The sequence below is a fragment of the Bos taurus genome, chromosome 3 (genome assembly GCF_002263795.3).
Source record: "Bos taurus isolate L1 Dominette 01449 registration number 42190680 breed Hereford chromosome 3, ARS-UCD2.0, whole genome shotgun sequence".
NCBI lineage: Eukaryota > Metazoa > Chordata > Mammalia > Artiodactyla > Bovidae > Bos > Bos taurus.
In genome coordinates this window covers 48,576,457-48,591,297 of record NC_037330.1, presented here as the reverse complement: position 1 = coordinate 48,591,297, position 14,841 = coordinate 48,576,457, and the positions used below count along the sequence as shown (strand labels likewise).

At 43.9% G+C, this 14,841-nt stretch overlaps 1 protein-coding gene across 1 annotated transcript in view; it reads right to left on the bottom strand.

Moving 5' to 3' along the window:
* CNN3 (calponin 3) overlaps positions 1-14,841 on the bottom strand; it is a 30,163-nt gene that overhangs the window by 7,830 nt on the left and 7,492 nt on the right. The window lies entirely within an intron of this gene.

Here is a 14,841-nt window from a genome sequence, read left to right as displayed (position 1 = left end):
AATCCCATGGACAGAGGAGACTGATGGGCTACAGTCCATAGGGTCACAAAACAGTTAGACACGACTGAAGCTACTTAGCATGCACACATGTTGAGACAGCAGTCCTTATCATCTGCATTGCTCCCCAAACTAGAGAAAGAGCTCAACAGCCTTTGACAAAATAGTAACTTATTTAAGCTGCAGATTTACTTGACCAGCTATTGAAAATGGAAATTCAATGAGTTTATATTTTCATGTTAAGGTAAGTTAACACTGTGCAGTGTTTCCTGGATTAAGGTTTGGCTTGGAGATTAGTTTATATGAGATAGTTCAGGCACAGCACTGTGTGTTAACTTCCTGCACGAGGACCCCCAATCCCCCCAAATCACACATCTATCTATTCTGACTTCCTGCCAGTCTGAGTTACATGGGCATCTAGAGGTGTGAACAGGGAGAAGGAGGTAGTGATGCTCAAAGATTCTGCCATGGGAACACACAGCTTCTGGTGTGAAGGAAGGAGCCATCTCCTATTATATATACCTCAGACAAATATTCCTGGATAATGCATCTCCTCCAACATACCAAACATACCTATTTATGCATGGCACCTTTAGAAAATGGAATAAATAACAAATTGGGAAAATTTTAAGACTTGGCTCTACTTTCACACTGAAATCCTGTTCTAGGTGGCTAGAAAAGAAGTCCTCTCTATATAAATTTGGGAGTAAGGGGAAAATGGACAGAAAAGGACAAGCAAAGAAGAAAGCTAGACAGTAGTACTCCTTAAGCACAGCTATGACAAACAATATCTAAGAGTGAGTTGAATTTTTTTCAAAAGCAAAGCGCTCTCAATTGGGAGAGGCATTTCAATGAATCAAAGAAACACAATATCCTCGGCTATGAGGGGCTCTACCTTGGCTAAAGCCTGGCTCTACCCATTTTGCTAGGGACCACTGGTTAATTCATCTCACTTCCAAACCATTTCCTGTCCATACAACAGGAAGGCTGAATAAGTGAACCAGGTCTGCTCCCATGCTAAGCTTTCTGTTAAATAATTTGATTAATCAGCAAAATTTGTAAAGAAATTCTTTCTCTTATGTGAAAATGAATAGATACACGTACTGATATAACTGAATCACTTTGCCATACAAGTGAAACTAACAATATTGTTAACTATATGTACTCCAAAATAAAATTTAAAAAGAAATTCTTTCTCTTCATATTTTCAATTGTAGAGATGGAATTATGTTGGAGGGGTTTTGTTTTTCTTGTGGGGTGGTGGTGGTAATTCTTAACCAAATCAGACCAATTATTATTAAACCAAAAAAACATAAAAGCATATTTACATTTCCTGCGTTCAAAATGTTTCTGACAGGTTTGGTGCCATGTCCCAAACCACAGAGTGGTTACAGATGTAACATGAAATATCCCAGAAGGAACACCAGAGAGAAATTTTTATCTCCTCTGTTCACTCCAGTACTCTTGCCTGGAAAATCCCATGGATGGAGGAGCCTGGTGGGCTGCAGTCCATGGGGTCGCTTAGAGTTGTACACGACTGAGCGACTTCACTTTCACTTTTTCACTTTCATGCATTGGAGAAGGAAATGGCAACCCACTCCAGTTTTCTTGCCTGGAGAATCCCAGGGGCAGGAGAGCCTGGTGGGCTGACGTCTATGGGGTCACACAGAGTCCGACACGACTGAAGTGACTTAGCAGCAGCAGTCAGTGTTCTTATCAAGAGAGTGATGAGAGAAAAATCAAGGACTGGACTTAGAGGGACCTGGGTTCAAACCCTTACTCTGACTAGTTACAGGTGGGGCTCTAGACCACTTGCTGACTGTCTCTGAGACACAGACTTAATGTAATAATAGCACATGCAAAGAAAAAAATCATAAGCTCATATGTGCAAAGCTCAACACCCCAAGTGATAAACTAAAAAAGAAAACTAGGTATGCTTCCGCATCATGTAATGATTGGTTTTCACTTAAGAGTTTTCCTTTAAGTGAAGGAGTAGCAAGGATTTTTCTGCCCAAATACTGCTAATAAGTGACTGCTTTCTGCAGTCATGTCAGCTTAATAGAGTTCAAAACTTAGGAATGTGCACTTTTTTTTTTAAGTTTAAAATAACAAATTTATGAAATCATCCAGGGAGAAAAATCTATTTCAATTTGTCTCTTAGCTTGCAGCTTGCAGCTCTGTTCCACTGGATGCAGAAATCATACATTTCCTTTAAAAGTATACTAGAATACGCCTCAAACTAATGTTTATGTTGTTTAACTACACAGGTTATTTTTAAACTATTATATACATCTTTTAAAATCAAGGGACTGAGAGCAATTAAAAATAAAAAGTAAGCTTTGGCCAATAAAATTTACTTACTATTTTTGTCTAAAAATCTTTCATTTCTAAATGTCAGGGAGTAAGCAAATGCTGACATTCTTTTCCCTTGCACCAAAAAAGTTACCTTGAAAAATTACTTAATCTTATCTCATTAATACCTTATGGAAATTTTATTTTAGTCTGTTTAAAAATCACTCCTCTAAGTTGGTTATAAACATTGACTTCTGTACTAGTCTTTAAGATTTATTTTATTTGACCTTCCTAGGCAGCTTTCAGAATTTCTGCCTGGTCCTTTCAAGTCCACAGCAGTCCCTGGTTCCTCATATGGCCCTGCCTCCTTCCCTAAACACCTATCCTTCCCTAAACACCCAGGAATTCCCTATAGCTGCTGCTGCTAAGTCGCTTCAGTCGTGTCTGACTCTGTGTGACCCCATAGACGGCAGTCCACCAGGCTCCCGTCTATGGGATTCTCCAGGCAAGAACACTGGAGTGGGCTGCCATTTCCTTCCCCAATGCATGAAAGTGAAAAGTGAAAGTGAAGTCGCTCAGTCGTGTCCAACTCTTAGCGACCCCATGGACCGCAGCACACCAGGCTCCTCCGTCCATGGGATTTTCCAGGCAACAGTACTGGAGTGGGGTGCCATTGCCTTCTCCGATTCTCTATAGCAGGGCCTACAAACTCTTCTCACACCAAGACACTCTTGCAAATGACTTTCCTACAACTGCAGAGAACACCTGTTGGAGGCTTCTCTCAGGAGCTCACCAAACACCCCCACCTTGCCAAATACAATCAAAAAGCAGAAATGAAGACTGGAAAAAAGCCTCCGGGGCATCTGATGGTGTAGACCATCCTCCTGTTACAGTGCTTCTGAGCCAGGCCAGGCCCACAGTGGCTCCAGCCCCTGCTCCTTCCCACGCTCTCCACAGAGCAGCCAAGAGCTCCAGTGTGGAGTCACCCTACAGTTCAAAGGCAGCACAGCCCTCCAGCTGTGTGAGCTTTCTTTTGGATTTCTAAAATAACTTGTTTAAAAAAATTAAGTATGTAGAGCAATGCATTCTCTTAGATATTACAATAATTTGTGACCCTCCCTCAACAAACTCTGTTCCTTTATATTAAATTTGGGGGAGGTTAGGAGGCAATTAGGAAAAACATCTAAAAAGACTCCTTGGGAAAGAGGTGAGGAAAACAAATTGTTGGCTCAGTGGATAAAGAATCTGCCTGCAGTGCAGGAGACACAGGATATTCAGGTTCGATCCCTGGGTTGGGAAGATCCCCCGGAGAAGGAAATGGCAACCAACTCTAGTATCCTTATCTGGGAAATGCCATGGACAGAGGAGCCTGGTGGGTTACAGCCTGAAGGGTTGCAAAGAGTTGAACTTGACTGAACAACTAAGCGCAATCACACACACACACAGAATTAAAAGTACAGGTCTCTCTTCACTCCTCCCCCAAATCCCACATCCTTCCCACCTCCCCAGGGGTAAGCGCCTGTCCTGTCTGCAAGTCTTCTTCCAGATCGCATTTATCTTACAATAAATAGTGTGCAAAACAGCACTAGAAAAAGAGCCCGTTCAAAAACACAGGCCCTGAGGGCCTACACTTCCTAATAGTAAAGGGAGACAGAAGATCAGATAAACGCCTGCTCCTGCCGGCTGTCACGAATTGCCCAGCCCTTCCTGGCACTGAAGTCTGAGAAGTTTCCCTCGGAATCCCTACAAGGGGACAATGAGTAACAAGGGAAACCAAGCCTCAAAAGCATCTCAACAACTGACCTGCAAGTGCTGTTCCCACACTGTACTATGGAGCATTCAGCCAAGAGGCGATTTAGTAGAAAGATGGAGCAGTAGCTGGCATGAGGAAGAGTGATGATTATATACGTACAAGAAGTGTCTGAGGGCCCACTTACACCCAGGATATCCTAGAATCGACTACAGAATAAGGGCGTGTCTTTCCCATATATTCCTTCTCACAATATATATATATATATTTTTGGAAACTCCTATTTTTCTGTACAGTTTCTTCATTTTTAAATTGGAGTATATTTGCTTTACAATATTGTGTTAGTTTCTGCTGTACAATGAAATGAATCAGCGATATGTATACATATATCCCCTCCCTCTTGGGGCTTCCCTGGTGGCACAGATGGCAAAGAATCTGCCCGCAATGCGGGAGAGCTGGGTTCAATCCCTGGGTCAGGAAGATCCCCTGGAGGAGGGAATGGCAACCCACTCCAGTATTCTTGCCTGGAGAATTCCATGGCAGAGGAGCCTGGCACACTACAGTCCACGGGGGCGCAAAGAGTTAGACTAGACTAAGTGACCAACACTTTCCTTCCTCTTGAGCTTCACTCCCACCACCCCACATCCTACCCCCTCTAGGTCATCACAGAGCACTGAGCTGAGCTCCCTGCGCTCCACAGCTGCTTCCCACTAGCTATGTATTTTACACATGGTAGTGTAAATATATCAAAAAGACTCTGATGCTGGGAGGGATTGGGGGCAGGAGGAGAAGGGGACGAGAGAGGATGAGATGGCTGGATGGCATCACTGACTCGATGGCCGTGAGTCTGGGTGAACTCCGGGAGTTGGTGATGGACAGGGAGGCCTGGCGTGCTGCGATTCATGGGGTCGCAAAGAGTTGGACACGACTGAGCAACTGAACTGAACTGAACTGAATTCCCCAAATCACAACCCCCTCGTCCGTGCCCACATGTCAGTTTCTCTATGTCTGCATCTCTATTCTTTCCCTGTTGTTAAAACCTGAAGTAGACAGACAGGTTTCTATCTCTGGTAGTTACAATAGCATCCCCCAAATTTCAGCTATTCCTGAACTCTCACTAGACTGTTTCAAGCCACCAGGACAATCCAGCATTACCCCAAACTCTCTATGTAAAATCACATTCATTGTCAGCTTCCCTCTTTAAAGTGATCCAAGTGTGTGTCGGATTCTTCCTTCAATTTCCTTCTGTATTCCTTTTTCCTTTCACTCAAATGGTGACTGTGTAACAGGCATGATTCAAAGGCAGAGACTCTGCCCTAAAAGCTTAAGTTCTAGTTGCTGCTACTGCTGCTAAGTCGCTTCAGTCGTGTCTGACTCTGTGCGACTAAACAAGGTGTATTGAGACATTCACCAAAAAAAGAATTATTGTTATTCAGTCGCTAAGTTGTGTCTGACTCACTGCGCCCCCATGGAGAATAAAGAAGGGTATTTTAAAAGAATAGAGTATTTAAACTAAAGGGAGAATAGAAAGACGGGGACCACCAGCCTCAAAACAAGAAACAAATAGTCGATTTCCACCTTCCAACTTCCACCTGAAGTATCAAGATGCCGCTTCCCTTCCTTTGCTTTTCACTTGTTCTGATCGATACCTCATGCAACACAATGAACAGGCTTTAACAGGGTTTACCTACCTTAAACCCCTCCCCCAACAGATCCTCCAAGCATGTAAAACACCTTGGTAAATTTTTTATTCACGTCGGGGATACAACAGACCAAAGATCACATGCTTTAAAAGTCCAACTTCCAAAAACTGTGTTTCCAATTCCAGAGTGACCTAAGTAACTTAACTCTGGAGACCTCATTTCTTACAAGTAGTCTTCTTCCTTCCAAGATCACTGTGAGAAGGAAGCCCATCTCAATGCCTCACACACACACATCTCCTAATTAACACTAGCCATTTATATCAGCTTGAAACTGTGCAACTCAGATGGCGACTCAAATTGATCTTTTAACTGAGATCACATCTGGTCTCAGGAGTTAATGAAGCTCAGGTTCTTGATGTCCCATCACAGAAAAAATTCAGCGAGAGACAAAATGATAGGTAAGAAGTGATTTAGAAACTCACTCGACAGAGTGTGAGCTATCTCAGAAGGTGAAGAGTGGCCCCAGGATATGGGGTTGTCAGTTTTTATAGAGGTGGGTAATTTCATAAGGCGGGCTTCCCAGGCAGCTCAGTGGTAAAGAATCCACCTGCCCATGCAGGAGATGCAGGTTTGATCCCTGGGTTTGGAAGATCGCCTGGAGAAGGAAATGGCATAACCTACTCTAGTATTCTTGCCTGGGAAACCCCATGGACAGAGGAGCCAGGCAGGTTACAGGCCATGGGGAAGCAAAAGAGTCAGATACAGCTCTGTAACTAAACAACAATTACATAGGGTAATGAGTGGATGTAGAGTTGGACTGTGAAGAAAGCTGAGCGATGAAGAATTGATGCTTTTGAACTGTGGTGTTGGAGAAGACTCTTGAGAGTCCCTTGGACTGCAAGGAGATCCAACCAGTCCATTCTAAAGAGATCAGTCCTGGGTGTTCTTTGGAAGGACTGATGCTAAAGCTGAAACTCTAATATTTTGGCCACCTCGTGTGAAGAGCTGACTCACTGGAAAAGACTCTGATGCTGGGAGGAATTGGGGGCAGGAGGAGAAGGGGACGACAGAGGATGAGATGGCTGGATGGCATCACCGACTCGATGGACATGAGTTTGGGTGAACTCTGGGATTTGGTGATGGACAGGGAGGCCTGGCGTGCTGCGATTCATGGGGTCGCAAAGAGTCGGACATGACTGAGTCGGAGCAACTGAACTGAACTGAACTGAACTGAACTAGTGGAAAGAGTATTCTAGCTCTTTTGGGGAAGGGGTGGGGATTTCCAGGAATCGGGCCACTGCCACTTTTGACCTTTATTGCGGGACTGCAGGCCTGTAAGTCATGGCACCTGTGGGTGTATCATCTAGCTTGCTGATGTGTTACAATGAACACACCCTAAGGCTCAAGATCTAGCGGAAGTCAACCCCATTTGGTTCTAGTCAGTTTAGGTAGTGTCCTCGGGCCACGTCATTCTTTTAAAGGTGTGCCCTGCCCCCTTCCTTCCGGTTTCAAGCTTGAGTACAGACCTGTATGAACCAAATCCCACACTAACCTGTTCTCTTTACCGTTCACAATTCAAAAACAACATGCCACTGCAGACAGGCTCATCCCACACACTGCCCATGGCTCCTGTCCATTCCCATCACCACACATCTCCACTCTTCTTCCTGCCTGTCTTTGCATTCCAAATTCTCATTCTTTTCAGATTACTGCTGGTGAAAAGGGATAAAGTATTTTTTTAAGTGGGTTTGTCAGAAAAGAAGCAGACTCATAAACACAGAGAACAAAACTAGTAGTTAACACCTTGGGGGGAGCAATTTAAGAGTTTAGGGATGGGGCAGTGGCAGGTACAAACTGTTGGTTGTATAGTAGGTTCAAGCATGTATTGTACAACATGGGGATTATAGCCAAGATTCTGTAACAATTATAAATGGAACATAACCTTTAAAGTTATATAAAATTTTTTTTAAATTTCTTGAATAAATAGTAAAAAGTATAAAATTGAAGGAAAAAAAAAAGAAGTAGCTAGTACAAATGTTCAGTCTACTATCCTCAGCTTTAAACACTGGATTAAAATTGGCTCCTGTGGGAATGATAAATACCAAGTGCAAGACAACAGCTTCTCCAGCGAAGAGAGAAGCATGGGATCAGGGGCTCAACTGTACTTTTAACATACTTTTTTTAAACGGGAAAAGAAGTTTTTTTTTTACTTAAATTAAAGGCAAGTTTATATCTTATGGAGAGTAGGGGGTAGGAATTCTAGAGAAAATCACTTTACACTGATATCAAGGTAGACTGCAACTTCCTCAAGTTCACTATAGAATCTGAGACTCATCCTATGGCCTGAAGTTACTAAATATTTACAGGAAATGACTATATATTCCCCAGCTATGGAAATCCACATCTGCCTGGGGTAAACCAGAGCAACATCTAAGGGCGTTTTAAATGTGGGCCCATCTCTGAGAGGTACAGCTGAACCTTCAGATCAAGGTAGCAACATATGGCACCAGCACAAAATTTCCCCTCCAAATATGTACAGTCAAACAAATACAAAAATACTATGACTCAACATATGAATACTGTGAAATTAACAAAAAATTAGAGATTTTAAAATAAGAGGACCTGATCCAGGGCCTAAAGCAAACAGTATAACTAGGGAATGGCAGGAAAATGCAGAAACAACAGAATGTCAACTTTGTCTTCTCTATCTAGAAAATGACCGTCAGACTACAGAATTTAGAATATACACAGTTAAAAAGTAGATTTAGAAAGTTAAAACTTAAAACAAGGAGGAAGTAATCATAGAGGCTGGATTCCCAGAAAAATCCAGAGTCAAAAATAATGATGAGTAAAGATGTGCATACTGAATAGCTTCCCATGTAAGGAATCTTGGCAAACAGTTAATAGGAACCTAGAGAGGAGCCCACTCCTCCCCACTCTCACCCAGAGACAAGGGCCTCTCCTTTACAGGCTGAAGAGCCTGGCTGTCATGCTTGAGTGGACTCCAGAAAAGGTGTGTTGGCACTTAGGGGGCAGGACAGTCGCCACCAGGAGCCAGTGTCAGCATGCAAGGCACATCTAAGAACACCTGCCTGTGTCTTCTTGATGGCAGAACAGGCTTCACTCATCTGCAGCCCGTGCCTGCCCATAGTGGATACTCAGCAAATTGGTTTTTTATTCACCAAGAGTATTACCGGACTAGGGAAATGCCACAGATTAAAAAATCTCTCTTGTTACCAAAAGGCATCAGCATTTGAATGGCTGGCTCTTATGGGCATCACATCTCCTTGATCTACCAATCTAGTCATCTTAGATGGATCGCTAGGGACGTATCTGTTTTACTTTCTGATAAAAAGTCCCTTATGTCTATGGCACTCCTGAAACCCAGTTTTGTAACCCTAGAAGTAGGGCCAGGTCAGAAGCAACAAACGTGCCCACTGTGCTGATCTACGTCAAGGCGGGAGGGGCTCCCAGGGATAGGCAACCAGAGGCTAAGAGTGAGATCTCTGCTCTTCTGTTTTGGTAATTAATGATTTGAAACTATTAGACACACTTATTAAACTTACAAAACATAAATCAGGAATAGTTAAAATTCTTTTGAATTCTGAAAGATCCTAACTTAATAAACAAATTCTTTAAGATATATGTAAAATCCTGCCCCCAAATTCTAGAACTAACTAGTAATGCTTACTCAGTGATCCTAAGAAAAGTGAATGCTATTTTGGTCTGCAGAGGTCTACAATTATTTATAAAATACACACTATTGCTCATCTTATTTGTTTGATGAAAGCAGCCTCATGAGGTAAATCAAGGAAAGGATTATTTAAATGAAACAAATGTGAGAGGAGTATGTGAACTATAAAGCCTCAGGCAATTATCATCACCCCTACTTTAGAGACTGAAAAAAATCAACCTGCCAAAGCACGGATTGGAATCTTCCTTCAAACCACCTCATCAGGTGATGACATTGATCAAAACAGAATGAGTTAGTGCTCTGTAGGCAAACAAAAGAGTTAGTTAATAATCCCACTGTGCCCTGGTAGTCAGTTCTGTGTGCCACACTCTAAAAGAAGACATTGACAAACCAGGATCAGTTTCTAGAAGGAGCAAACTAGGTGGGGAAAAGATTAGGAAAACCGCATATAGCCTATCATGAGACCCGTCAGCTGGGAGCGGCTACGTTTGACCTAGAAGGGTCTCTGGGGGCCCACGAACAGACTAGTACCGTCTAACTATGTAGATGGACGTCGTATAGAAGAGGGAGTGATTTACTCTGAACGCCACACAGACCCTGGATTAAGCACAGAAATCCTGGGGAGCCGACTAGAGGCACACAGGAGGGGAGGAGACGGGCACCAATGCAGCACAGGTGGCAAGGACACAACTCAGAGACCAAACAAGATTTTCAGGCACTTGTCTCCTCATAGGACTCTGTGTGTGTGTGTGTGTGCATACACACGTATTCAGCCACTCAGTTGTGTCCGACTCTTTGCAACCCCATGGACTGTAGCCCTCCAGGCTCCTCTGTCTATGGAATTTTCCAGGCAAGAATACTGGATCGGGTTGCCATTTCCTACTCCAGGGGATCTCACGGACCCAGAGATTGAACCTACATCTCCTGCATTGGCAGGCAGATTCTCTACCACTGTGCTACCCAAGAAGCCTCTTAAATAATCTGAGTCGGGCATGTGAACAGTACTGAAGATGATTCCTTTCTTTTTCTGTAATTACAAGGAGTATCATTGGCAGTAGTCTTTTTGTAGCTTGAGAATGTCTATTCATTGGCAAGTTTGCTTCATAGGATAAGTTTCGGAGTCCATTATGACCTGAGGCAGAAAGCATGAAATCCACCCTCACATCCCAAGTGTCAACTGTAAACTCGTCCCTCCCCAGCTTGGAAGCCCTCTCCACTTCCAGACCACTGACCACGCACACCCAAGTGTTCCCAGCTGCCTACCCTGGCACAGAGTCAGAACACACACACTGCCCCTACTCTGAGCTTCTGATGGACAACAGTGGAAAGTAGACCAAGGAGAAACAGACCCCACCATCTCATTAGCTCTCAGGAGAGCTCCTCCTGGGGGTCCCTTTCTGCTTACTATGATAGAGTCTGCCCATTGGAGAAATGGCTTTATACAATCAGCACAGAATAGGATTGACACATCTTATTTTACATGTAGTATAGATGCTGGCTAGAGATATGTCTTGAGAGTCTTAAGATGTATTGTCTGTGCAAGCTATCACTGCCTTTTTTTTCCCCCATGAAAACTAGAGGGAAGGAATTTTCCATGAGGGCACTCTTGCATCTCAACAGTAAAAACTAACTTCACATTGTACCTGATTGTAATGCAATCTGAGAGCACAGAAAGGGAGGGAGAAAGAGAGTTTCTCTGGAAGCACGGAAGCCTCCATCAGATGGCTGCACCCAAACACCAAGGTATCCTGGATGCTGTGTCATGAAGCTTGCAGGTCACCCAGGCACAAATAACAAAATCAGCCCAACTTCGCATCCTTTCCAATCAAGGGCCAAGGAAGGGAATGAAGAGACAGCAGTGCCCAGGCTGCAAAGGGGGCTCCAGGAGGACTGAGCAGAGAAGCGGCTGAATCAACAGTGTTTTCCACATGTAGGCCTTGGCCTGGACCCTCTTCTCCTGCTACTGCTGTGTATGCCATCAGATATCAGGGGGTCTGTGAGAAGAGCAACACAGCACTCGCAACAGAAAAAGGGATGTCTTATCCACCTCGGTTCTGTTTCTCTGGTCCTCATCCTTTATATTGGGTTGGCCGAAAAGTTCATTCGGGAAAATCTGAAAAAACTTTTTGGCCAACCCAATACCTTCCCCGTTTTTCATGGCAAAGCTTCTTCTCTGTGCTGCTTTGCTCCCACCCGCCATGTGTATTGAGCCCTGGCCTTTATCTAGTCCATCAATGGGGAAGCGCAATGAAACAAGTGCATCTTCAGTTGAACCTGCTGCCAGCCTCGAACACTGTCTTGTTTCTCTTCTTATCAAGACAACCCTCCCCATTTCCTCACTTATTCCTAAACTCCACTCCACTCCCATCAGAAATTTGCTCTACTGAAAATGATCTCTTAAAAGCTCACCAGTGGTCTCTCCGTGGCCAAGTCCGGTGGCCTGTTTCCTTTTCCGGGCCTCTCTGCAGCACTCCTGGGGCCCCCTCCCACCTCTCTTCCTTCTGACTTCTTGTTAAAAGATCTGGAGCTTCCCCCTCTGGTCTGCCTTCTCCTCCTCCCCTGAGAGATGCCAATTTGCCCTGAGTTCTGACCTCAAATTAAAATGGTTAGGAGCATGCGCCCCGGAAACTGAATGCTCTATTTAGAATCCCATCTCCGCCATGCCCATTTCCTCACCTGTAAATCAGAGATCATTAATAACACTCACATCAGAAGGTGCTGAGAAGAATCAATGACTTCATTTACATAAATCTTAAGAACCCAATAAATGTTAACCCTTCACTTTCTATCTACATTTTGCTGGCCATTCCTGTCCAGGTACTCTTTGGTAGGTATTTTGATAAGGTTATCATTTTGATGCCAACTGAGCTATTTAAAAAAAAAATTACAGTCAAATAATTTATAAAAAGAGATGCCCTCACTCCATTCTTTAGCCTCATCTCATTGCCAACTCCTACTTGAGTCTGGTGGAAGTGACAGATGGAGTAGGGGCCACAAATGTCACTGACTTAAGACTTGAAAATAAAGAACTAAAGCAAGAGACTTGAATTTCGACAAGGTTTCTCTGATAGTTTTGTTTGTTTTTAACATCAAGAGGAGATCTCCCTTCTTTTTTGAACCATTAGTGAGAACTAGTCAACTGTTTTTTAAGGCAGCAAGTTGGCAATATCCATAAGCACATTTAAATGTTGGATCAGAAGTTACACACTTTTCCACACAAGTGCCTTTTTAAGGAAATATCCACCAGTAGGGAAGTAATGAATAAATACATAATTGAAGTCCACACGATAGACTATAATTCAATTTCTAAAATGTCCAAATGATATTTAAAGTTGTACAAGCAGTTGGGTGGGGGTAAGGGATACAGAATACTTTTGCTTCTTTACTTTCATATTTTGGTAGTTTGCATTCTTCCTGACAAATATTTCATTCATAAAATAAGGATCAAAAAAGAAAAGAGTTTCTCATAGGCAAAGAGGATGGCATCCCAAGGTAGGTGCATCGTATTCACGCAGTGATGACTTGGCCAAGGTCACCGGCTTGGCAGGGATTCATCTGGACCACGTGTGGCTCCAAAGTCTGAGTCTTTTCCACCGCTGAATGTTCTCCCACTCCCACCCTTCTAACTAAGCTGAGACAGGAACTCTCTAAGCTAGCACAGGCAACTCTGCGGCCTGCAGACAAAGGATTAAGAACCGAGAACAGGGTGGTGGCTTAGACTCTGTGGCTTAAAAGTCCTTCCAACTCAGGGAGATGTGAGAAGGCATGCAACAACAACCAGCACCATCACTGCAGCAGATTGGTGCGCCGTGAACTTGCTGCGGCTTCGATTCAAAACAGCCCCGGAATCTGCAGTCTCGAAGGGTGTTGCCAGCGTGGTTCAAAAGTTCATAATGAGAGATTTGGCAGAGATGCCTCAGACTAAAAACATTTCAGTTCTTCCACTGGCCCCTATAAAAAGTAGCTTCCTTCCACATGCATGTTTTAGAAAATGCTGGAAAGGGTGTCAACAGCAGAGTTGTCACTGAAAGGAGAAACAGAAAATGAAAAAAACAAAGCCCAGAGAGGAAGAAATTTAGGAACAAAACCTGGCAGGCAAAGTGTGTGTGTGTGTGTGTGTGTGTGTGTGCGCGCGTGCGTGCGTGTGTCCGAGGTGAGGTTGGGGGAGGGGGTTTTATCCACATCTAGGCCTCTGAAGAAAGAGAAAGACAGAGACGAATGCATGTCCATTCAGGGGAAGAGATCTGGCTGTGGGAACACTCTGAAGAGCAGCCCTAAGGTTCCAGCTCAGCTCCTAAGGGCCAAGGACTCCAACAAGCTCAAAATGTGCTATTTCATATAAGTAGAGTTTCTATACTCAATTAGAAGTATGATTGCTGTTGCTATTTTTGCTTCCAAAGTAGAATCACATGTTGGAGTTATGAGAGACTCACTACACATGGTATTGATTATTTTCTCTATTTCCTCCCACGTGAAACAAAAGGAGGGAGGGAAAACTGCAATCATAAAGCACTCTCCCCATCCAATTGAGGCGCCTTCTGCAGCACTAGGTAGGCAGAGAGGCTTAAGATAATGATGAAAGATTAGTGTGCAAACATCTGAGAAGAGGAAAGAAGAAACAACAATGATATCATAGCAGTGTGCCTAGCCACTTAGCAGCCGGGATCCCCTGGAAGACGTGTGGGCGAAGAGAGGAAAGGGCCATAAATGCTTGACTATGACTTGCCCAGAAGGCCTCCTCTCTATACTAGCATCCCTAATTCCTGACCTTCCCAGGGCGGATATGCCTGCCTCACACTCACACCCTGAAGCTTCCTGGTCCTGGGAGGGAAGAGCTTCCCTCCCTACAGACCTGGGGGAAGCTAGTAATTAAGTCTTTTCTCCTCACGGACTTGCTTCACACAGGTCTAGGGAGAGCCTTCCTAAAACCATTTAGGACTCAAGGCCTCCAGCGACAATGCTACAAGATAAATATGTTTAGCAGTCCATGCAGAGGAATACCCACCCTGTCTGAAATCCAGAAATGAAAGGTGTATCTTGTCTAACAGAAATCGATTTCTTAGGAAGAAAAAACAAAGTACTGGTACACCCAGAAAGTGAGGCCTTTAGCTCTACACATAAGTCTACGGCCCTGAGGGCAGTGTGAACAGAGACAGCCCAGGGTTCACTGCAGGACTCCATTACAGGCTGCCGGGGGAGAAGGTGTGATTCAGGACTCAGGGAGCAGAGCACAGTCCTGAGTTAGAAATAGGGAGGTACTGCTTGGCTCTGTAGCCCCCTATCTGCCAGAAGCCTCATTCAGACACAGACTGGTGCATGAATGTTCAAGTGCTCAAGATAATCTCAAAATCTAGAAGGTAAAAGCAGCACAGATTGGTGCATGAATGTTCGAGTTCTCGAGATAATCTCAAAATCCAGAAGGTAAAAGAAGCTGGGGAGAACACAGGACTGAATCTAACCAGCAG